General features: G+C 44.9%; 1 protein-coding gene across 2 annotated transcripts in view; it reads right to left on the reverse strand.

Moving 5' to 3' along the window:
- PPFIBP1 (PPFIA binding protein 1) overlaps positions 1-24,748 on the reverse strand; it is a 112,498-nt gene that overhangs the window by 77,662 nt on the left and 10,088 nt on the right. For both annotated transcript variants that reach the window (XM_034062823.1, XM_034062822.1), the window contains exon 2: positions 2,544-2,619. The gene's annotated coding sequence lies outside the window, so the exon portion shown is untranslated. The remainder of the gene's footprint in view (positions 1-2,543; positions 2,620-24,748) is intronic.

Genomic DNA, 24,748 nt, shown 5'->3' on the forward strand with positions numbered 1-24,748 from the left:
CATCCCCTCCAGTCCAGGATCACTGCTCAGCTGACAGGCTTACATGGGACACAGGGTGTCACTCACACAAGAGAAATGTTAACTCAGAAACCAAAAAATAGCCCAGTGCCTTTAACTCTTACCAAACGCAGCAGCAAATCAGATCAAAACCGACCTTTGACCAGCATCCCCGTATCATTTAATGCCCTAATACCGCTCTGACAACACACTGGGCTATGGCAGAGGGAGGTGTGGGCAAGGGGAAGGCATCACATTTCTTACAAATAAGTAATTTTACTTTGCACTGGACAATTTTCTGTGCAGCAGCCTTGGGTAACACATCAGCATGAAGGCAATACGCCTGCCCTAAACACCCTGAAGCTGTGGCAGCATAGGCTATGCTGTGCCTCACACCTGCCCCACTGCCATGCTCTGGCCCCAGTGCTCCTCTGCCCCATGCCTGCCTTGCACACACGGTACAGCCCCTCTGCTCCAGCAACCAGACAGGAACAGGGCTGGGGATGGCCTGGGGAATCCTTGTGTCCTAGCCACAGGCAGCATTACACCTCCCATAAACATACAGAGCAGCCACAGGCTCTGGGGAAATGTTTTAAGTTATCACTATTTTGAGTTTAGCACAACTATTAAAAGCCCAAGAAAAGCTGTGTGTGGGCTGGACTCTGCAGGACAAGTCAGCTAGTGCTAATAAAGGTAATAATGAGTACACAGAAGTAGCCTTGTACTTCCTTCCTTCCCATATTCAACTTGTGAATTCCCATATTCAACTCTCTCCATTAAGGCTTGTTTTAAAAGTCTTATTTAGCTTTTCTGGGTTACTCATAAACGTTGCCTTACTGTGGTCCACAGCTGGACTGACACACCATGTTTTTAACACAGTGCTTGCTAGAGAGGGAACAATGGGATAAGAAACCGTGCTTCTACAGCTAAACAGGCAGCAGGCAAAGGCACAGAAACTGGACTGGAAACACACTGGTGTATTCTGCATGGTGAGACTGAAGCTCAGACAACTGGGCTGAACTTGAGGCAACCCAATGAGAAAGCCTGTGTTGCTGGCTGAGAGAAGCAGACAGCAGCCTGAAACACAGCCCATTGCTCCTGTCAGTGCTGAGTCAGGCACGGGAATTTCTTGCTGTCCTGTTAGGAGAGGCTCTTACTTATTTGTTTAACAGAGAAAGCAAGGAGCAGCCAAAGAAATCAGCTCCAGCCTTCCAGACCAGTTGCTGAGGGCAACAGGCCTGACTCAGACAGCATGCCTCCAAATACCAGAAACATGCCGCCACTGGAGCTACGGGAACAGAGAAAGAACTGAGCACCTGCTCCTAACAGCCTAGGATGGACATGGACACACACCCCCTTCCCTGAACCAGCAGCTCAAGTGACTGGGAAAACAAAGCAGATTTAGGTCCTAAAACTTCTGCTGTTCCTGAGGAAGGGAACCAGCACAGCATCTGGAGAGCAAAGAGGCAGAGAATTCCAGCAAAGGCATGACATTTGCACAGTGATGCCAGCAGATCAAGCGTCTCCAAATGCATACAGTAGAGTGTGGCGGCCAGCCAACATCAGACTTCCAACGATGCTTTTACAGCTATGATTGACTCAAATCAAGCTGGAGTGCAGGGCCAGCTGGAGTACAATCCCTGAAACTGTGATAAGCAACTATAAAACTGAAGAAATGTGACCAGGATGGGAGACAGTAGGTGATAACCACTTCTGAAGCTGTGGGATGGGTGCATGGCGGAAGTGCAGACACAATTTGACACAGCTCTCCATCTGGAATTTAGGATGCTAAAGCATGCTATATCATACTGTAACATCCAAACCAAAGTAGATGAGAGATAACCAGTCCCAAAACAAGATTGCCAGCTCTTACATGCACTAGGCTACTTGGATCAAATCAGTCTAGACTGAATGCAAAATGCTGCTCCTTGAAGTCACATAAACCAGGCCATTTCCAAGGGCTAATGTAACTGATAAGTCTATCCTGCTGAATGTGTTTTCACATGAACTTGTCCTGGTAATCTGAAAGCCCTCTGCAGTTTCTCTGCATGTTGACATAGACCTGCTGAATCAGATTAACTGCATGTGCACAGCACAGCTGCATCACGCAGGAATGGCAAGTCCAGTGGGCCTCGTGCTGGAGCACTGGTACTCCCTGAGCCCACCATATGTCACACAACAGGTCCAGTGGTTATTTCAGTTTTATCTCTCGGATAATCAAAATATACTTCATTACCCTGCCACAGTCCATATGTGGACTTCAAATCCATCATCTTTAAAATGTGTAAAGCCTCCCTGAATCTAATCAGCAGCTCAGGCTGTGTTAAGTGATGGCTATCCTTTAAGATACCAAGTAAATGGATGTCTATACAAGCAGAAGTAGTATGACATTCTTCTACAACTCCTGCTGGAAGCCACATACAGCACAATTTTAATGACATTTGAAATAAAAGCCTAAAGGAGCTGTTATGTAAGGTATCAAGAAAAAAACCCCAGCAGATGTGTAGACAATAGCTATCAGTGATGTGGTGGGTTAGATTACTCACCCAGAGGAGCAGACTTAGTGCTGATCTCCACTGTCACTGTTGAGCAAGTACCACTGATCCATATAAACTTCTGACACTGAAGAGAAAGACATTAAGAAATGTAATTAATCACTAAAAAGTTCAAGGTGGCTTAACAGTGATATCTTACAGTTTATTGTCAAGTGACACCAGATACAGGAAGCACAGTGGATGACGTACATAACAGCATTAAAAAAGCCAATACCAAGAGATTCAAGGATGACAACTGATGTACAAACAGGAAACAAGCTTGTTTATTCCAAATAATTCCCAGCAACATTATTTCTTGGTATTGTGTGGGCCTGTGCCCACCCTCCACATCCCCAGCTGACAATATCCGTATAACACAAAACGAAGATGGTGAATGATGCCTTGTAAGGCTTTCTTCTCACTATTGTGACTTCCAAAAAACCCAATAGCACCCCATGTTGCTGAAGGTCTAGAGATCAGAGCTTAAAGTGAAGTCAGAGCAGCCCGTAGCGCTGAACCAACCCTACGACTCATTCCCAACAGCTATTTCTGAGTCTCTTTACTATTTTAGTAAATCAAAGATGTTCTCTGTTACTGTGGTTTGACAGAAAGTTTTAGTCATAATACTCCCATCTACAGATTGTGGTCAAACTAAGAGCTATTTGGTGTGGGAAGCTAGACAAAACTGTTCCAGGAGAAGGTTCTGGGTAAACTCTGAATGTGAAAAAGGGAAGTTTGGGGAATAAAACCCAGACCAATAACAAAAAACCTCCAAACCTAAGCAATTACATGAACTTTCATTAGAACGGACTTAAGAGTCAGTAAGTCAGATGTGACTACTTGGTGAAATACATCTGGCAGAAGGATTGAAACAACCAGGGATCCTTCAGTCTAACTCACCTGGGACATTGCATCAGCATGCGGAGATGCTGCTCTCTGAACATAAAAGTCACGCCAAGAGCAAGAACAGACCCTGACAAACTGATATAAGCTCAGGACAAGCAAGTAACATGATCAGAAAGCAGAGAAGCTCAAACAAATAAACCCCAAACATGCCGGTCTAAAGAGACACAGATTAAGTTGACTTTGAGCAACGAAGACCAACTGCAAATATCCATATCCGGAAGGTGTAAACTAGAACAGAGAGAAATCAGCCTGTGCATGATGGAGACGAAGCACACAGACAAAAAAGAAGGGGTCATTTTCAGGTCTAGATATGAAAAAGCTGTAATAGATGGTCTCAGGGCACATAAATGACTGGGTGTTCATTGCTTCTCAGAGCAGTTTTTAGATTAGACTGAACAAAAACACCAGGGGAAAAAACCTACACCAAACACAAATGACCGGGACATATGAGCCTGTGCAAGCAGACTCTTTGTCACAGGACTGGGGCTTCAGGCTATTGCAACAGAACAATTATGTACTGAGCCCTGTGCAGCACAGGAAAAAAACATCTGTCAGATGGAAAAAGAGACAAAACGTGGTAGGCAGGGAAAAAACAATATTTGAGGTTTCTATAAAGGGTAGTGCAGAATGTCACGTATGAAACTACAAAGCTAGGGGAAAAGAAGTTAGTTAACAGTGTTATTTTAGTCTGCTTAAAGTAATACCAAGCACTGAAATAGAAAACCTACAATTAGAGCTTCTTCCCTTCATTACAAATATTTACTCCAGCTGAACCAGGCGAGGCTCACAAACTGACAGGATCTTTGGGATTCCCCCTGCCCAGAGTGCCAAGACCCACAGGCAGCAGTGGGGCAGAGGGGAAGGAGATGTGGAGCCCAGCGGCTGCAGGATTTTGATGCGGCACACTACTGTGTGGGGCCGGCTGCTGTCATCACTGCTCTGTCCTTCTTGACACCCACTTCAGCTGCGGTCAACAATCCTGCCCCACTTTCCTCATCCATCTTCTCCAGCGCAGGGAAGTCCTGGCAGCTCTTCAGAATGAAGCTCTCACCCCACACTGCTGTGTGTGTCTCCCTCCATTGACACTGTCTTTAAGCACGGGAGAGTCATGCTCCCCAAGAGCACTGACCACCAATTGATGTGTTCCTGCCAGCGTGGCATGCCGGCAGCACCACAGCTATTCCCAAGCCTCTCTACCCTGACTATTTTGGTATATCAAAGATGTTCTTGTTACTGTGGTTTGACAGACAGTTTAGTCATTTCCTTCTCAACAGAGTCAGAGTTACACATGCACAGCCCACACCGCAGGCAAGCTGTATGGCCACTCGCTATCTAATGAGGAAGGGAACACTTGCATTCCTCAAAAGTGAACTAACTGCCTTTGACCCTACCTTGTGAGCTGTCATCACAAGGATTCAGTTTGTTTCAAAGGCTGCTAGGGAAGCGGTCTGCGTTTCCTGCCCCCCTGCTTCCTTCCTTCCTCAAACTCAGTTTTTACTAATGAACTGCCTGTGCTGGTTTTGGCTGGGACATTGCCATTTTCTTCATAGTAGCTTGTATAGAGCTGTGTTTTGGGTTTGTGCTGGAAACAGTGTTGATAACATTGGGATGTTTTAGTTACTGCTGAGCAGTGCTTACACTGTCAAGGCCTTTTCTCACCTCACCACATCAGTGAGTGGGCTGGGGTGCACAAGAACATGGGAGTGAACACAGCTAGGGCAGCTGATCCCAATTGACCAAAGGGACATTCCATACCATATGGCATCATACTCAGCATATAAAGCTGGGGGAAGAAGGAGGAAAGGTGAGGATGTTTGGAGTGATGGTGTTTGTCTTCCAAAGTAACCATTATGCGTGATGAAACCCTGCTTTCCCGGAGATGGCTGAACACCTGTCTGTCCATGGGAAGTAATGAATGAATTCCTTGTTTTGCTGTGCTGGGGTGAGCAGCTTTTGTTTTACCTATTAAACTGCCTTTATCTCAATCCGCTTTTAGCTTTCTGACTCCCTTCCCCATCCCACAGATGGGAGTGAACAAACAGCTGTGTGATGCTTAGCTGTTGGCTGGGCAACCACACCACTTCCCCAGAAATCTCAGACTCTCTCTAACCCTAGAGATAAGGGAAATTCTCTTGCACACCCTCACCTATAAAGACTCTTTTCATAAGTGATTTCTATAGGGCTGGCTGTGACGTTCAGCACAGTATTTCTCCTGCCTGAACAAGACACAGAGATCCAAGTGCTTTACCCTGCCAGCTGCATTAGGATGCCAGAAAGGCTGACAGCCCCTGAGGGAAGTCTGGAGGCTCAGGGACACCGAGTGAAAACTGGGACTTGTTGGCACCTCTGGGAAAGGGTGAAGGTTTACTGGTTTAGCTGGAAGGGGAAATTATCACCCATGAATGGCAACCGGGGCAATAGCTGCTCTTCCATCACACCCGATAAACGTGCAACAGAGCCTGAGCAGAGGGCAGGCAGGCAGCCAGGCCTCTGGGGGACGGGACTTCTCCAGCTGAGTTCAACCCAAGTTCAATTTCAGTAACAAAAAACAACCTCCCAGAAAGCCACACTCATGATCCAGAGCCCATTTATTGGAATGATCATTTAAGGAGTGCGAGGCCAGGCAAACCTGGTGAGATAAGAGTTAATTGGGGTTTCTGCTTTCATACAGAGCACTGGGAGGTATAGGTGACCCCGAAGGAACCCTTCAAGTATTCCCAGGGAAAAAGAAAGAAAAGGTAGTTCAAGATAAACATAAAGACAGACAAAAGAGGTGCACGACATAAACATTTGTGTCCCTTCCAGACAATAACCTCTTAACCAGGATGAAAACAAATACTAATCCTGCGACCTTGTACATTCAGCAATGATACTTTACCTTGCCAGTCAAGGGTTTTCTACAATAGCTATCCATTCTTTTTCCAATTCAAGAAGCAGCTTGCATGCAATTACCTGGTGTATGAATTTCAACTGGATACAATCCTGTGCCTAAAGACCTGAAGATTCCCATGTTGCACTGTGTTTAGGGGCACAGCTTAACACGAAAGCTGCAGCACTATTCCTTTGCTTTGCTCCTGCTGGAAGCTTTGTTTCAGGAACACTTTTGGAAGAATGCAAAAGTTCTGCCTTGCCTAATCATATCTGATGGAGAAAAGAAGGGCTTCAAGTTACATGATCTGAAAGAGCCCCTCCTCTCTATTAAAAGTTAAAAAATGACTCTGTAACACGGGACCCAGAGCACAATTCAAATTACCCCTCCTTCCCACACACCTGCTTCATGTCTGCCTGCCTGTGTTTCAATTTAAAAGCTACTATGACATTCTTCCTATATTTTTCAAAGACAAGTGCACAGGCAACAGGACTCACAAAAGTTTGTATTTAACTGTCTTCCACCACCCCCTCTGATCCCAAAGCACTCCAGGAGCTAAGCCTCCTACACACGCATATGCCTGAATCAACTGATTGAGTGACTGCTTGATTACCATGTTTTATAATCAGACCATTTACACGACGAGGACAAGGCATCTGGCAATGGACTTTGGCCTTTCAGCACCAAGAAACCACACAGGAACAAGGGACCTGGGCAGAAGGGCTGTGGCTGCTGAGGACAGCATCAGCAAGCAGTCAAAGCTCAGCCAGCACCAGGAAACAGCACAGAAGGTGGTGGCCATGGTTTCCCAAACAGGGAATGTTTCTTGGAATTCATGGTGAAGGTCAAGACAAGGCACTGTGTCCTGCAATGGAAACAGACACTGTGTGTAACACTGACCCCTCCAAACCAGCACTGCTGCCTCTCCAGGAAACATCTGACAACAGTTAGTGCTTACCCGCTGGTCAGCAGCTCTGCACACATCCTGACCTCCTATCCTTTCACAGTGGGAAAGCAAAAGTCTCCCTTTTCTCAATGTAGTATTGCTTGGATCTCATTTGAGCCACCCCTTTCTGCAGCTTGACTGCCAGGAGAAAAGGTGGCAAGAAGCCTCCTCTGCTTACCCTTTGTCTGACACATGCACAAAATGAGCAAGTGCTCAGCTTCTTCCAGGCACCCTCCACCTGCAGCCGAAATACCTCTTCCCAAAAGCCCAGACACACTTCCAGGAGCTTGGCTGAGCTGTGGTTTCACACAGGCTTCCACAGGTGCCCCCGCACAGACACAGCTCCTCCTTGTCAAGACATGCACAGGCACTTCTGCAATCTCATTATTCAGCTTCCCCCAGACCTATATAAATTAGAAATTTTGCAGAACTTTCACCCTTTCCAACAGTAATAGATAGTGGAGTAACACTATACTAATATTGATAATACTAACGTAACAGTTGATGAATTTCCCCATGTTGGACACTTTTTAGGGTGCTGGGCCATCTAGTTTAGGTCATGCTTCACCAAGAAAGGCTGGACCAGATGATTCCTGAAGTCCCTTCCAACCTGGTAATCTCTGATTCTATGAACACCTAGCTCATCCCGGGCACTACAAAGCACCTGTATCAAGCTTACATTGAGAAGATTCTTGCTTGAGAAGTGTATTTGATGCTTATGAGCTCTGCTTTTAGTCTGTGTTAATAGGCCATTTTTCCTTTTTTTTTCCTCTTTAAAGAATGAATCAATAGCTACCAGATAGAACCTGATTCAAAAATGTATGAAGGAAGATTAATAATGTGTGCATTTCCAAGGAACTCATCGATGAAAGCTTATCATGTCCAGTTAACCTGCCTTCGAAAGGTGGCTGAAGGATTTAAAGCCAAGAAACAAAGCAATGAAGAAACACTCATAGCTTGAATGATATGAGGACCTAATGGTTTCCCATGGAAAAGAAGTCATCAATACATGTCTTATTTTGGTACACTACATGGTACAATTTGTTGTAAAGGCCTTTAGGCAAAAGCTGGTTTGAACCTCAACAGAAGTAATCAGGGCTGCAGCTTGAGTAATTTCCCCATGTTTGTATACATCACCTGTCCACACCAAGTATCACCCACCAACACACAATCTCTCTTTCATTTAAATCTGTCCCTGGGTACATTTTTCAGCTGCTGCAAAAAGCGTAACAGATCTCTTACAATGGGACAGGGTAGCTGCACTTTGAGAAACACATAAACCACAGATGCTGTAGACTTTATCTTCATTTCTCTAGGAGGCTGCATACCTCTTCACACAGACAAAAAACACAGCATCCACAAGAACAAACCAGTCTGGTTTTGGATATTACTACAGCCATAGCTGAAACCCAAAACGGTACTTATCCATCTTGGAAGTGCCAGTCTTGATCTTAAAAGACAAACTTCAATCCAAAACCAGGGGGTCTGGCACACAGAGAAACCAAAGTGAAAACTAAAGGGACCTTAACAAAACTAGCCACATAATTAACTCCAGTGACCCAAGCTGCTGCTATCTCATACAACAACTTTTCTACCACAAAACAGTATATTTGAACAATGTGCAAGCACAAATGTCACTGGATCAAAATACTACCATTGGAGGATACAAACAACAAAGCCAATTGCCACAGCAAAGAAACACTTTCTGGAAGTATAATAAAATACTATAAATAATCTACTGACTCAGAGAATAACACCAGACAGGCCATGTAATGCAGCACTTGCAAGACCAGCAGCAAGAACAAACTGCATAAGGTTTAAACAAAAGCTTTCAAACCACCAACTTATCAGATTTTAAGTGAAACTAGACATGATTTATACAAGGAAAAAATTTATGACTAATCTATGACTAATTTTATGCTAATCTCCAAGTCCATCTCTAAATCTGAGCACCACTCCATGCAGTTCCTGTCAGCTAGTGCTTGGTTTTAATTCTACAAGCCAAAGCAACAGGTTATGTGGTTTTGTCGTCTGTGAAAATGCAGACGACAGTTGACAGAAGATGTAGAAGTGACTGGAAGATATGGAAGATTATTTTATGAGCTTAATCGCAGATTTCACTGAATTTCATACCACCAAAGACTAGTTTTTCTCAGTATTCTGCCTCCTTCATAGATACGTCAAGTTTGCTGACACCAAGGTGACTAAAGCCATTGATCCTGTTCATCACCCAGCAACCTGGTGCATGTAGGGTGGACAGCTATCTTCAGGCACCACTTCTGTCCTTGTGCAAACACCACTCAACCAGCTTGCATCTCAAGCAGCCCTCTTTCTGGAAGCCAAGAGGCTTCAAGAGTTTCATTAGAGGAGACTGCTTTTTAGGGTGAGACAACCACAATGGGCTGTAACACTGCTATCGCTAAGCTAACACAAAAAGGTTATGTGAAAGTGTTTTCTCTCTGACAGGCACCAGTTTGGTCTTATTCTTTTACCTATGCAAAAGAGCCAAGAGAAGCCTCCTTATGCCTCTTGGAGGTTTATGGGACACCTTCAACCCTGACATGGTCCATCGAGTGCCAAAAGGCGCTGCCTTGTCGTTCATCTTCTTAATCTGACTGGCATTGCCACGTACTGGTTTCTGTCTTCCTTCCCAACTCTACTGGTAAAAACCACAAGACATTCCTTAACAAAAATGGATCCAGCTCACACATAAGTTTTGCCATACCATTTTCCAGGAAGATGCCTGCTCTTCAATTACCCTGAATTGTTATGGGCATCCTTCACTTTGAAGTTCAGTCACAACAAAACCCTGTCATTCCTAGAAGGAGCTTAAATAGCTCCAACACCACAAACAAAATCCTGTCAGCGAGGCACATGCATCTGAATTCTGTGTTTCCAGAGCGGAGAAGTGAGGTGGAAGCTATGCAAACAGCAAAACCGGAAAGCAACTACAAGGAAAAGAAACAAAACAACATCTTGCTGTTGCTGTTAAGAAGAAGCAGCCAAAAGATTTGAGTTAAACCCCCTAGAAATCAGGATCAACATAACTACATGCTGTCAGCTTCACAAGTTTTATACATTTATTTTGCTATTTCTCCACACAGGCACTTCAGTTGTTTCAACCCTTTTAAGTTGCTTATATGCTAATATACGTGCACACAACAGGATTCAGCTGTCGTGTTTTCATATGCACTGCAAATAATCCTAAAAATACCATTTCTACTAATCACATTGTTCCACACAGTTTGAAAGCACATGACTGCAGAATAAAACCCTCACCAACACATTTTTGGCCTGGATTCTAAAGGAAATGAAGCTTATGTGATCGTGTTGTTTGTCAATCCTCACCCTATTAAATTTTCAACTCCCTAGTCAATTATGACCACATTGGGCAGAAGGCAAAGAGATCTGAATAGGTGCCACATTCTTGTATCTTTGGGAGAAATTACTATGCATGTAGAGGAGACACATCCAAATTAACCTTACACAGAACTGAACTGCTGCAAGAACTCAACAATCCCCTGCTTTGTTTGGCCTTGCAGATGCTCTCTCAACATCTGCACGTGGGTACCCAGAGCACGTACCAGTTCCTGTGTGGCCAACATAAGAGACACTGGGAGAAACCACAGACCAAGACAAAAATGAGGAAGAAGATGATCTGGAAATAAAGGATAGTGAAAACAAAGAGGTCCAAAGAGAACAATCACAGGTCATGGTAGACGAAAGGCCAACACACACAGGGCAAAACTGAAATATGTTTTGTCAGCTCTGCCACCTGAGGGATAGTTGGCAGCTCTTTGCCATCCCCATACCTACAAGCACAATAACGTCCTTTCCCTGCCCTCCTTCCACTTCCTGGAAAGGCTGCAACACACTGTTCTTCTCCCCGTGTTTCATTTTTAGATACCCACAAATAATGCTGGATGCTGCTGGGTGCTACTGGATCCACAAATGGCCCATGCCTTCAAGCCGGCAGATGGGACAGGAGCAGCGCAGAAGCAGATGAGCTCACACTTGGGAAAGAGCAGGGGCAGACTAGACCCACGTCAATCCACCTCCATCACAGCTGCAACAGAAAGCGAGATCCCTCTCCACAGCTGTCACCTACAAACTGCAGCCACCTTCCTCTTCATCCCAGGAAAGGAGAAATGCACATTGCATCCCACAAAGCTAGGGAACGGAAGCAACCCAGAGGCACTACTGAAAGCAACCAAACAACACTGTTTGTAAGGACTACAGAGGGAACAAAAGCTTACAAGCCAAATCAAGATTATTTGCAATCTATGTGGGGTGGTTTTGCCCTAGGAGCCATCAATATCAAAAACCTCAGCTATTTGGGGATAAGAACAATCAAATTATCCCTGCTTCAGAAAAACGGGAGGGACGAGGGCCAGAAACAAGCAATGATCTACCCTGAGAGGTGCCAAGCAGCCAGGGCAGGCAAGGGGAGCACACTGCAGAGCCAGGATGTACATCCACCCCCAGCCAGGGCTGAGCAACCCGAGGACAAGTCCCACAGCCACCAGTGGCAACTGAGGCTCAACCCCTCCCTCTCTGCCCTTAGCAGATAGACAACAGGAGATTTTATTTGTCTGAGTCCTTAGAAACAAATGCTTCTGCACCATTAAAGCAGAATGCAAACATCTCGTCCCCATGCCTCCATAAGCCTTTCTGGTTTATTCTATCTTCTTTATAACCAATCTATTACATCACTTTATTTAAGGAGTAAGGATGCTGCTACTAGCATTAAATACCCTTTCACTGACAATTAGATGGCATTATCCTTAGAGGAAAACCTTCATTAGCTTTTAGTCTCTTGTGATAACAGAAAAAAAAGCCAGTTTTTGTCTCCAGGGAAAATATCAAGAATGCAGTACAAAACAGAAAAGATGTGGGCAGAGCGGAAGATGCATAGGATAAACATGATGCAATATAATTTTTCCCTTCTGGACCATTACTTCAAGTCCAGACACCATTTCACAACAGTTTAAAAAGTCACCAGCATCAGCTTCCTCCTATGCTCTCCACAGTCCTGATACACAAACCATGTCTACAATAGTAATCCACTTGTCAGAGAGCACTTTATCTAGCCCTCTGACTGAAGCCTTGTATGACCACAGCTGACAGGCTCCATGTGAGGCGGAGCTGGACGGCCACAGCTGCCTAAACAGCTCCATTGCTGCAGCAAAAGCCCCAGGTCAAGAACAACATGTGTCCTGACAGCAGTGTAAAGACACTGGTCCTGTTAGGAGATCTGGATTTGTCCTGTGATGAGATGATCTCTCTCCAGCTGCAATAGTCTGGCTCTTATTAATAGCAGGGCGCTGGCATCTACAGCCCAGGGCTCCAAGCCAAGCGCTGCAGTGTGTCAAAAGCAAAGTGAAGAGGTTTATGGAATAGAGCTTAGAAACACTGAGGCTGGGAACAAAATAGAGCCTGAGAATAAAATTAAAGGTATCCAACAAAAATAATAAGCCTTGAATCACAATGAATTACCTCTGACAAATGCATCATAGCAGAGCCTGACGAACTGTGTGGGGACATCTGACCCAGAAAGCAGTATCTTCACTTAAAAGCTTTCCACTCAACTTAGTCCTATTAAACTCTCTTACTTCATCCACCCAGTTTTCACTGTTACAGAAGAACAAGCAGCTCTAACCACCATAGCAGCCAAGTAGAAACTAGTTCAGTGAAAGCTAGTTTCATATTTCACATGAAATATGAATAAATATTTCATGTTTAAGCAGTTGGTCAGTTTGTTTTACGGAAGGACGGTTTGGTTTTGTAAGGCAAGAGGCAAACTTTGTTTAGACTCCAAATGAAAGTCAGATGTGAATGAATTACTTACAAGATGCTGAGGGCAAACAAGTGCACCATGAAGTATGTGTTGCATTGCATCTTTATTTAGAAATCACCTAATAACCATCTTTCCCACAGGGGACAGTTAATATTAGAAGCCAGATACATCCTACACAAGGATGTCCCTATTAAACATCCCACACAAAGATGTTCCTAGAATCCAGTAATTTAGCAGAACAGATTTTTAACTGCTGTGTAAAGTTGGGGTGACAGCAAAAAGACTTCAACTTCACTTAAACAGGTCATTTTCCACCATGTAAACTGGGGAAAGGACCATCTTCAGGACCATATTTTGAAGGGTGGTGGAGCACAGGGAGACCCTGTCACCTACACAGAAGTACTGGGTGAAATCTAAAGCTTTCACTGGAAGACTGCAGAGCCCATGCCGTTGAGCCACACCTACAAGCATGTGTTGCTCTCTCATGGAAGGGATGGTGGAAGCAATGGAGATGGGAGAAACAGACATGAAAGTCACCACCATAACTCCCACGTTCTACAACCCAACCCACCCTGCTTCCATGCAGGGTGATTTACTCTTGCTAGAGCCTCCTCCACAGACAGTATGAGAGATTCCTTCAGTGATGGTGTCTTATAGAGAAAATGCTTTCACAGAATCCCAGAATCCAAAGGGTTGGAAGGGACCTCAAAAGATCATCTAGTCCAATCCCCCTGCAAGAGCAGGGTAACCTAGAGTACATCACACAGGAACTTGTCCAGGCGGACCTTGAATATCTCCAATGTAGGAGACTCCACAACCATGTTTCTGCCTCAGTTTCTTCTATCCTCAAATATCCCAACAGAATCCTATAAATTTGTGGAGAGAAACAAAGAGGCTTCCATGCTTGACCTAACAGTAAATACAGCTCCTGCTTTATCTACAGGGCAAGTCATCACTTGCTAAAACACTTGGGTTTATGGAGTATGGTACAAAGGAAGACATAAGCATACAGGTGAGTTGTTCTGAATTTGTACCTCAGGACTTCCCAGTGGTTGCCTTAAGTGCTTTTATGATCGTAAGGAATCAGTAGTTAAGATTTTCATTATAAACGGGAGCACAACCCCAAAAAGAGGCAAAGGCCCTTTTACTTTGATTTCCACCAAAAACACACAGTTACTCAGGTCCATCACAACCTTCACTTCCCATTCATTCCTCATTTACTATCTTGTACACTCCTCAGGCATAAAGCACATCTCTGACACCAGCAAAGACAAAGTGTAGCAGATGTCAAACTTACAGAACCCTAAATTAAAGAGGATGCAAGTCAAGGCGAGTATTAGACAGGACTACATAAATGCACTACAGAGGGTGGTCTAGATAAACCAGAAAGCATGAGAAATGAACTGTAGAGAAGGACAGATTGGGAAGATCTGTATGAGCCGTGTGTGCAGTGCTGAACAGCTTGCTGCACAGAGAAGCCGGCAAGCTCTCTGCTGCAGAAAAACGTGCCTCAAGTACAGGGCTGCCAACATACACCATCACATTTTTTAATTCAGGATCTTTTTCCCTTTCCTTTATGCAACCTGGGGACCCATGGGCTGAGAATCACCTGCTGCAAGATGAAATCACTTAGACAGCTTACCATAGATGCTGCCAGGCTCATTAAACCACAGTAACCCTCACGTATGTGGCAGCAATGCAGCTGGTGATAATGCATTTCCCCTTCCTGCTTACATCACCAATTCTTACTCATTAGAGCACTTACAATCTTTATATAAAATTCTTTTATGTATCTTAATTTGCCAAGAAGTAATCGCTCTCCTCCTCCCCTGGTAATACAAATGAGACAGAGCTGTAAACTGATTTCATTTGCTGTTTATTCCATGGCTCTCCTTCCCAAAAGTTTCTTTCAGATGTTCTGTATGAAGCCAGATACATTTGGTCACTAGAAAGTCTCAGAGTAACCCAATGTTTCATCAAGTTTCCCAGGGAAAGGATGGGTAATTTAGGAAGCTTTACATCTTTGCGTTTACTTCACATTTCTTGCCAAAAGAAATCCATGAACTTCCTTCTTTCAAAAAGACCCACAAACCCAGATAACACTGCAGAATTCAACTCTTCATTCAGAGCAGGGTAAATGGAGTTTATCCAATGCTCAGAGAGAGTCACATTCGTGTAAAACAAGCACTGGAAGGACACCACGACAGATGCCAGTACCACAAGCAACAGGAGGGTGATGCAGATCTCCATCTACCCTGGCGCACTTCACCACTGGAGTCGCAGCAATGCTATCTGGTAATTACACTGCAGTGTGGTCTGGCAAGGCACAGGCTTCTGGCTTCACGTTCAGGGCCCTGCTGCCAACTCATTCGGGGGCTCCAGCACATCTCTTTACCATATTGTTTCAGGCTTCCCTCAGGGAAAGCAAGAAAAGACAACTTAAACTCAGAGCTGTTACTCTATGCTAAAACTACAGTCCCCTGCATGCAATCCAAACCTTAAAGGCCAATGGCACTAGGGCTTTTTCAGCATTTGGCTGGACAATAAATATGCCGGATGCCCGAAAGGTCACAGCTGAAATGCTCACTGTCCTGTACTACCACTCCCTACAAGTGAGTCAAAAATAGGGAGTACAGATTTGTATCCCGTCTTCCCTGTAATTCAAGTGCTTTTGGCTGAGCCCTCAGAATTTCTGTCAACACTCACCAGGGAAGGGAAAAGTCAATCACTGCCTTGCAGCATCTCATGACATACAAACATCACTGCTTTAGCTGTTTAAAACCATTCATCACAAGCAAAGGAACAGGCTGCTATTACAAACTATGTACAGCAAAAATAGTGCAGTTTAAGACAAAAGGGAGAAAATTATTAAGAGTAGAACAATTGAGATAGGCAGTGTTTGTAAAAAACTTATTCTACATACCCCCACGCTTCTGTTTCCAGTCTTTTCATATTGCAATGAGTTCTGTGTAATTACTAACTAGATACTGAGAAATGTAATTGTACTGTGTTAACAATTAAGGTTAACTTCCTATCCAAGGGCTCTACTTCTCTTAATTAAAATTATACCAGGTAACATTGTTAAGACTATGTCAATCCAACCCTGTGAAGTCAGCTCTAATAAATGCAAAGGTAATTTTTGAGCCTTTATACAAGGATGCCGATACACAGTTAAAAATAAGCTTTGTTAGTACAGACAGAATCCAATAAATCCGCAGGAGCTCAGGAAATGGTTTAAGACTGAACTTCACATAATCCATCCTCAGTGTCTTTTCAAAGGGTCAATGAGCCACTAAAAGTCTCCTCAACTCCTTGCTTAAGTACAGTGCTTTACAACAACATTTTCCATCAGATTTGCAACAGATTGAGGATTGCAGCCGGGATCTCCCATATGGCAGCAGTGCAAACCCAAGAGCTGAAATGAGGCATGACCCAATGGCGCTGTAAAGTCAAGTATGAGAGCACTGAACAAGATCAACAGGAGAGTCTGCTAACCCAGGCTAACACTGAGCATTTTCTCTGTCTGAACATAAAGGAGCTGTTTTGATTCAAAGGGCATTTCTTAGAGGGTTACGGCACTGACTTAATGCAGCACCGTCTAAATATCCGTTTCCTTGAATCAAGGCTGGATGAGTCCCAGAAAGCTGAGTTCTGACTCTCATACTTGAACATCATGAAAGCAGATGAAGGTGCCAGGGTAGGGCTAAACCAATTTTGAATGTTTTCCGAGTCCTTTCATGTCAGTCACAAATCCTTTATAGTCGGTGCTGTGAAGACACAGTCTAGTCATGAACCCCGAGGGAGAATGATCCAGACACACACATACCCACTGATCCAAGAGCTGGAGCCATTTGCTCCCCTTAAGCAGCTGCAATTACCCCCGAGATGGTCTGAAGGGGCAGGGTGTGGGGCGAAAAAGGAGGAAGGGGCTGTGGGGCTGATGAGAGCGCTCCCTGAGGAGGTTGCCTCTAACCTGGACTGAAGGGAGAGGCTCTCCCTGCTGCATGGCTGTCCCATTGCTCTCATGCTCCAGCAGGCCAGGCGAGGGATGGAGAAAGGCTGCATGGCATGCAGGTACATCTGGCCAGCAGTTCCTGGCTCCAGCAGGGAGAGATTGGGTTGGATGGGGCAGCAGGGAACTCTGCTCAGCCCCTCACCAGTCATCTCTCCAGCTTTATTCAGTCTAAACTTCATAGGATTGTTCATCCAGGTGAGTACCTACCTCAATGCAAACTTAAAGCCCCATGAGGCATTATAGCTGCAATGGCTAGGAACTAATTTTAGCAAAGTTCAGGGTCTTCTGGAAAGCAGAGCCAGGAAAATGACAAGCCTATATGATCTTACTGGTCCTTCCAGCAGCTATTTAATTACATCACTATTTTCCTAACTAATAAAGGTCAAGCTATGGGGTTTTTTTTGTTATTTTAGATTTATAGTTTCTCTCAAATAAAAAGTATTCTTATGCCAGGAAGAAGCAAAAAGTTTACTTGCCCTACAGCTACTGTAGCAAACTCAGCTCAGGAAGAAAAAGGAAACTGTTATTTCCCTAGTCTTTTTAAAGGGGGAGAAAACAGTGGACAAGAAGCCATAATTATTAGCAGACAGAAGGGAAAAAAGAAAAAAACCTAAGAAAAAGAGCAATGAGCCTTTATTCCCAGAAGATCCTTTGAAAGAATTTGGACTCCAAGTGATGTACTTGCACTTCCTGTGACCTGCAGCATTCAGTTTGGGAACACAAGGAAGGTCACCGCCTTGGAACAGCTCGGTACACCCACACTGCACACGCAGAGCGCTCAATTCAGATATGCAGCATGGCAGAGAGATACTGTGAGCACGGGAGAGCACTGCTGACCTGTGGAGCAGTGCAGCAAAGGGCACTTGCTCAAGCTCACACACAGCAGCAAGCTTCTCTCTGGATTCCACTGGAGCAGAGCATGCAACAGTGGTGGGAGGCAGGAAAGCCCTTTAACAACACACAGTTAAGAGAACTCCAGCTACATAACACGCACACACCATCCTCACTCCCAGCTTCAGGCAGGCTGGGTAAGTGGAAGAGAGATGTTACCAAGTTGTAAATTTAGTTCATGACAAACCACGCTGTATTAACACGGTTCTTGCTATTAAAAGCATTTGGAAATGATGCGAGCAGCTATACACACAATACATTTCATAATGAACACACAGCCTGAGGAACGTCACTGATGATCTGAGGCGAGAGGGCCTTTGAACAGCATTGCAGCAGGACGGTAGGGTACAGGGAAGGAAAATGACTGAACAAGAATGCTAAATTGCTGCAGGACTTAACACACTAATTAGCAGAGTTTGTCTACACTGAATAAATTAACTCAAGCACTGATCCTAACCTGACCTCCCGTTTACATCTTTAGTTCAGGCACAGCAATTTTAACTTGAGTTGGTGGGAGACACAGGCAAGAGTTGGATGAAGCATGTTTAAGCAACACCTAAGCACCAGTGCAGGCAGGTAATACTCAGGGATCCTTAAGTCCTGCAAGTTTTCCCCTCTATTTTCCCCCAGCCACACACACAGCTACAATACCGTGATACCCTGTGGACAAATTCAGGAGGCAACATAACTTTTTAATATATATTTACATATTTATAAGTTTAGTGCTATATATAAATACAGCAGTGCATCCAGACTCCTTGGCATCCTGCAAGCACAACTACTGCTATCCTTCCTTCAAAGAATGCCCAAGATCACTTGAGCTCAACTCATTCAAGAGGCGCCAGCTCCACTGGGATCCACAGCTCAGACCACCTCTCCCCACAAGCTCTTCTCTTCACCACTCACCAGGGCAGGGGTGGGAAAAGCACCATTCAGTACTGTGGGCACACAAGTCCTGCATCACTAGCAGGACCCAGCTTAGCGTGTGTGAGCTATGAGCTTAACTCAGTTCTGACAGACATCTGCAGGGAAAAAAAGGAGGTGAAGATGCTGACCCTATGAAATAGGAGGTGAAGATAAGGCTTCCCTAGAGCAAGGAGGCATTTCACTCTGAATCGGAACCCCTGAGTTGGAACCCAGGCAGAAAGCCCAAATAATAGCCCTTCTGCTCACAAACCCACCACTGAACCTTGACTGTTGACGAGCTGTCTGGAACACAGTTTTAAACTCATTCAAAATACAATGGGAAAAAGAAATCCTGCCTTCCATCACCCCAATAAGTCATTAAATCAACGCTTTTCTCCATTCTTGCTTTGCCTGTTTTTCATTACTCGGTTCTTCACCAGTTAAATAGTTTCTTCAAAATTGACAGATTTTAACCTGGTTTCTTTCAATGCATATTTTAATTATTTCCCCTTGTGCATAATGCAACTGGAAACCCTTAAGTATTGCATATGTATAGGTATGGAAATTTTGCTTTTACCTAGATTGTTTGCATTGTTTCTTTGAACCATCCAGCTTGTATCTTTTACAGGAAATTAAATTAACACAAAACAGCTTTTAATAATTGTTAAGAGCTCTCCAACAATTCAATCTGCAAAAACACAGGCCAGCATTCTGCACTACAGTAGGTGGTTTATCCAGTGCTGTGATGGAAGATCCTGTTCAAAGCCTTGTCCAGAAACTTAACACCACCTCATACTATTCTGGTGATGCAGGCAATGAACAGAAAACAATTATGAGAGCACAGCCAAGCAACTGCTCACAGGCAAAGTTGCTTCAGTCTTAACATTTGGAAGTCTCTGGGTACCCACTAACGTAATCAAACTGAGCTGCAGCCAGGATGAGCTCCATGAAGGCAAGTTAATACTGATCTGCTTTATTCTGCTCTCCTCAAACAAAGCCAGTTCTCCATTGCCAGAGGCCCCAGCCTTGCAAAGGACAGAGCTTGGCAGTTCCAAAACTTGCATAGGGTCGTGGCAGGGAGTCTCCTGTACAGGATGCACACCAGAGGGATGAGCAGAAGAGATGCAGAGAAAGAAAGACAGTATCAAGGTATAGAGAGGACTCAAAACAACAAAGAAGCCCCGGGACAAAGGCTGCTACATATATGTGAGCAGTTGCCTCTGTTGAATACATAAGACCATAACCAGAGGCAGCAGCCCAAACCACAAGAAAGCTCTTGCTTCAATGTAGCAACACCTCCACATGCTACTTGATCACCTATGGCTCCCTAAAAAGGGTCACTCCCACTCAGCTGGGCTGTCTGTCCTTGTACACTACAAAGGCTCTGCATGTCACATCCTCAGGCAGCCCTGTCTTGGAGGTGCTTGAGATCCCAGAGCAGGAAGATAGTGAAAACACGGGAGGCTTCAGAGGGAGCAAGTGGCAGAGCTACAAACAGAGCTCAGTCTGGCTCCATCCACCCAACAGCAGCTCCAGAATGAACACAACCAGCTTCTGCTGCAAATGCCAAGACACAGAGCATATGCCAAACAAATATTCCTTAAGAGGTAAAAGGAAAAAGAAAGATGCCTCAATTAAGGCTTTTGTGACAACTACTTTTGCTCCTGGATTCATAGGCTTTAGCCTATTTTTAGTATGTTGTCTTTGCAGATGCCAAAATAACATCTCTCCCCCTCTTTAATACACAGCTGGACATGAATCTTCGCAGCCTGACAAGCAGCATCTGCATCCAGCTTCACAGATGTGAATTACAACATTAAATCTCAAGAGAAAACCTCTTCTCTGGAAATCCAAACACAAGTAGTTAATATGGTCCCACTGCTGAGCATACAGCCCTTGGGGAGGGGGGACCCACAAGTGCAGAGTCAGAAAGTTCCTTCCCCCCCTTTATTCCCAAGCAGCATGCTTGAAAACAAATCAACGTGCAATTCAAACACTGTGATACAGAATTGCTCCTCTTCTCCAATACAGGCACTATTAGCACACAGCACTGCAGCTCACAATCAGCATTTTGTTTGGAAACTGCGTCCCTTTGGCCATCAGAGCTCTGCAGAAAGGCTGCAAGTTTATTTACATCCATCAGATCCAACATGACCTCTGTGCAGGCAGGAGAGGCAGCCAGACCATGTGGATACTGCTTTCCCATGGAGAAGCACTGCTGCATGTGCAGACCCACAGTTTGAAACTCCTAGGAAGCATCCATCCCTCCCCACTTCCAGCCCTGTGAGAAGCAAGGGGCATTGCAAACCCTCCAGAGCATCAGTAAACTGGAATGCAAACTTACAGGAGTCCATCTCATGCCTCAAGTGCTCTTTGACACCAGCACACCTCCCAGAGCATGCACGCTCTTGTATGCTTTTTGTTCTTCATGAGGCCTAAAAACCTCACTGGGAGCACTGTGCCCATTCCAAAGACACACACCAGCAAAGCCCATGCCTCTGGGAGCTGGCTCTGACTCCATCCAGGGAAAATCATCTCAAGTCTCTGAAGCTTCCTTAATGCCATCACTGCTGGGAAGTCCACCACACTCTTATTCCAGTACTGGGAATACACTGGGAAAGGGGTAAAAGGGCCAGAGCAAGCCCCAGCAACAGGTTTTCCTGCTACTGTGGGAAGAGCCAAGCTCCCCATTGACAGTCTGGCCACCAACCAACCTCCATCACTGCCTGACCCCCACGAGAGGCTCTGCAGCAAGAACAGGGCTGTCGCACATCCACTCCAAGACTGCTCCAACGAGGTTAGTTTCCCCTGCTTTCCACATGCCTGCCACACACTCCATCACTGCGAAGCACAAGGAGGAAGCAGGTATACTAGAACAGCTTGCAAAATCCTATCACGTAAGCAAACCAGCTTCAGTTTGCCCATGCTAGCAGGGCACACAACCTGGCCTCTCCCTTCTCCATGCCTCCTCAAGCACAGATTCACCCTGAGCAGTCCCATGTTTTGTTTAGCTGTTTTACTTCATCTTCAGCAGCTCTCTGCTTCCCTGTACCCACAGTCCTCTCCCATTAATCTGCCTTGTTTCTCGCAAACTCCTACGCAGTGGGCTTGGTGTCCTGGCTTGTTTCAAACTTCACTCAGCCTCATACAGGCACAGCCAACTTTGAGAGGAGCATTCACTTCCCATTCTTCCTAGTCTCAAAGCTATGCAGCATGTTGAGTCCTTGCTGTAACCTCCTGTTTATCACAGAACGAGTAACAGTTTAATCTGGATTAATTTCACGTATGGCTTCTATCAGACCCTGGAGAACCTCTGGCTGCCCTCACACTTCTATATAAACATCAACTAGATCCAGCATGAGGCTCTAGATACAGGACAAAACATCTGCTTCAAAGCTTTGCAGTACAAGCTAGACAAGAAGGATAAAAGAAAGGACACTGCCTAAATTACAGCACTTCGAATTTCCTTGTGTGCCTGTGGGAGACTGGGGCTTAGAAAACAGACACCATGGCAGATGTCCGTGCAAGTAAGGAGCATGTCCTCCAATAGGACGCATGGAGGTATCTGAGGATCACACAATTTAGCTGCCAATGCCATTCTGCACAGCTCTCAGGAAGGGCCAACAGGACAGGGGATGCTGACTCCATCCAGACAGCAGCACAGTGATGTAGGCTTGCAAGACAGCCAGCTGTGTCACACCAGTGATGGCCAGCTAGCTGGGCACATCCCATCCAAAACGTCACAGCTTGGAAGGGGATTCTTTGTTATTTTCATATCAAGAGGCAGTAATTTGGACTGTGCTGTTTTATCCTTGATCCTGTGATTTCTAACTCTTCAAGCCAGCAGGTTCACAGGCTGCAGCACCTGGCTCTGCAGCAGGTCTCACCACCCAACACCCAGCCCAGTTCCCCCCTGCAATCTCTGGGAGCCTGTTTCCTTGCCCTCCACTTCCATACCCAAAGACTTCAGCAGCAGAGACCCACTGCTCCCACCATGCAAAGGGGGCAGCTCAGGACACCCTCCTCTCTTCAGAAACCATTGCTCAGGCAAAAAGGACAACAGTAAATGATGTCCACTTGGGCAATCACCACTGGGTCTGCATCCCCATCAACCTCTTTCTTTCCAGAAAAACATGGCAAGTCAGACAATACAAAACTGAGGTCTCACGAGAAGCAGAAAGCAGTATTTTCATTGCCTCTAGCAGATATCTCATGCACTGCACTGCTATTTCTTGTGCTGCTTCCAGCAAGTAACATCTTACCCACAAACAGCCAATGTCTTAGGGTGAAAAGAGACAGCAAACCTAATGAAGCTCAGAGGAAGGGCTGGGGTCCCAGTTCTTCCTTTTAACACAGAAACACAGCCAGCCTCCCTGTTTTGCTCCTAAATGCAGGCTCTGCAGAAGCTACATGAACACAGCTGAATCTAAGGAAGCAAAGTGTTGTTCCACATCACATGCAACGGTAAAGCTGAACCCTAATTACTGCAGCCATAGAAAAATGATCTAGCACATTTAGTAAGAAGAGTCATTAACTCCAATATCACAGACAAGTTCCAATTTAGCACCCAGCTTGGTAACATCCAGCTAGATACACTGTCCTATTGCCACATGTGCTGTAGCTTCCCTACCCCCTTTGCTCCCTTCCCTCTGAAAGAGGCACTGAGATACATCAGTACATCAGGGCAAGTCCCTACAAAAACATCATCTTGTTTCAACTACTTCTGCATTTACACATGCCTGACAGTAAGCTCAGCCTTGCATAAATGCAGCAGCCCGAACTCTGCAGCCTGTTATTTTTATGCCATGCTCCAAAGTGGATTGAGCAGCATAAGGCATAGATGAGCGCCAAGCACAACCTCACATATGCAGTTGACTACTGCATTTTCATACCAGGTTTCACTAGGAGCAAAGTGACTTTGCAGGACAGTGTGTCAAACAGCTTCTCTTTACAGAAACACAACAGGGAGAGACCTTTGTTGCAGGAACTCAAACACACGGCAGCCACAATTCTTGTTCATCATATCTCAGTGATACACTCTGATGAATGAATAAATCAGTAATTACATCAAAGGCAAGTTTTCCAGTTGGAGGTTATTTACTTTTGCCTCAATTACAGCAGCTCTGGCAAGCTAACCCAAGATACAGATGATGTACAAGCCAAGCAGCAAGTGCTCGCATGCTGGGAACTGTTCAAACAGGAATAATTCAATCTTTTTGTAGGCTCACCCCCGCTAATTTGCCACAAGCTGTCTCTTTTCAGCTGCTACATGAAGCACATGAAAAACCCAAGCTGGATTAAGCTGGTAAGTTTACAATCAGTTCATCTACTGCGAGTTCAGGTCAGTTAGTCTGCTACATAAAACAAGTTAATTTTGTTCAGCTTCACAGGGTTAGAGAAACAAAAGTTTATTGCCGTAACCAAACATTTCTCACCGGACAAGTGTGCAGCAATTACTTAGCTAATGCAAACGACATTCAATCCGCATGCAAGGAACGTATGGGATAATTGTAGGGCACTCTCTTCCACCGACATTTTACAAGTACGCTTTAGGTAGCTATGGAGACGTTACAGCCTTCTTCATTTTGCTGTCATAACTAGACAGCTGTTGATTTCTTTGTAAAATTCCTTGGAAGAGTGGGGAAGGAAGGGGGAGTTTTAAGTATCACAAGGTCTGAGAGTAAGAAGTTGAAGAAAACGATAACAGATTTCAGATGGAGACAGCAGCATGGAGGTCCTTACAGGAGGTAGCCTTGAACTCCAGGTCCTGCTTCAGTACTTCTGCAAGCAAGGAGGTAAGCATCACTACAGTGTGCAGATAACAGAAAGCCTCCCAGACAGGTCCAAAAGGAAAGCATTTCTACCCATCACTGTTATCACCCTGCAC

The sequence above is a fragment of the Melopsittacus undulatus genome, chromosome 5 (genome assembly GCF_012275295.1).
Source record: "Melopsittacus undulatus isolate bMelUnd1 chromosome 5, bMelUnd1.mat.Z, whole genome shotgun sequence".
Taxonomy (NCBI): domain Eukaryota; kingdom Metazoa; phylum Chordata; class Aves; order Psittaciformes; family Psittaculidae; genus Melopsittacus; species Melopsittacus undulatus.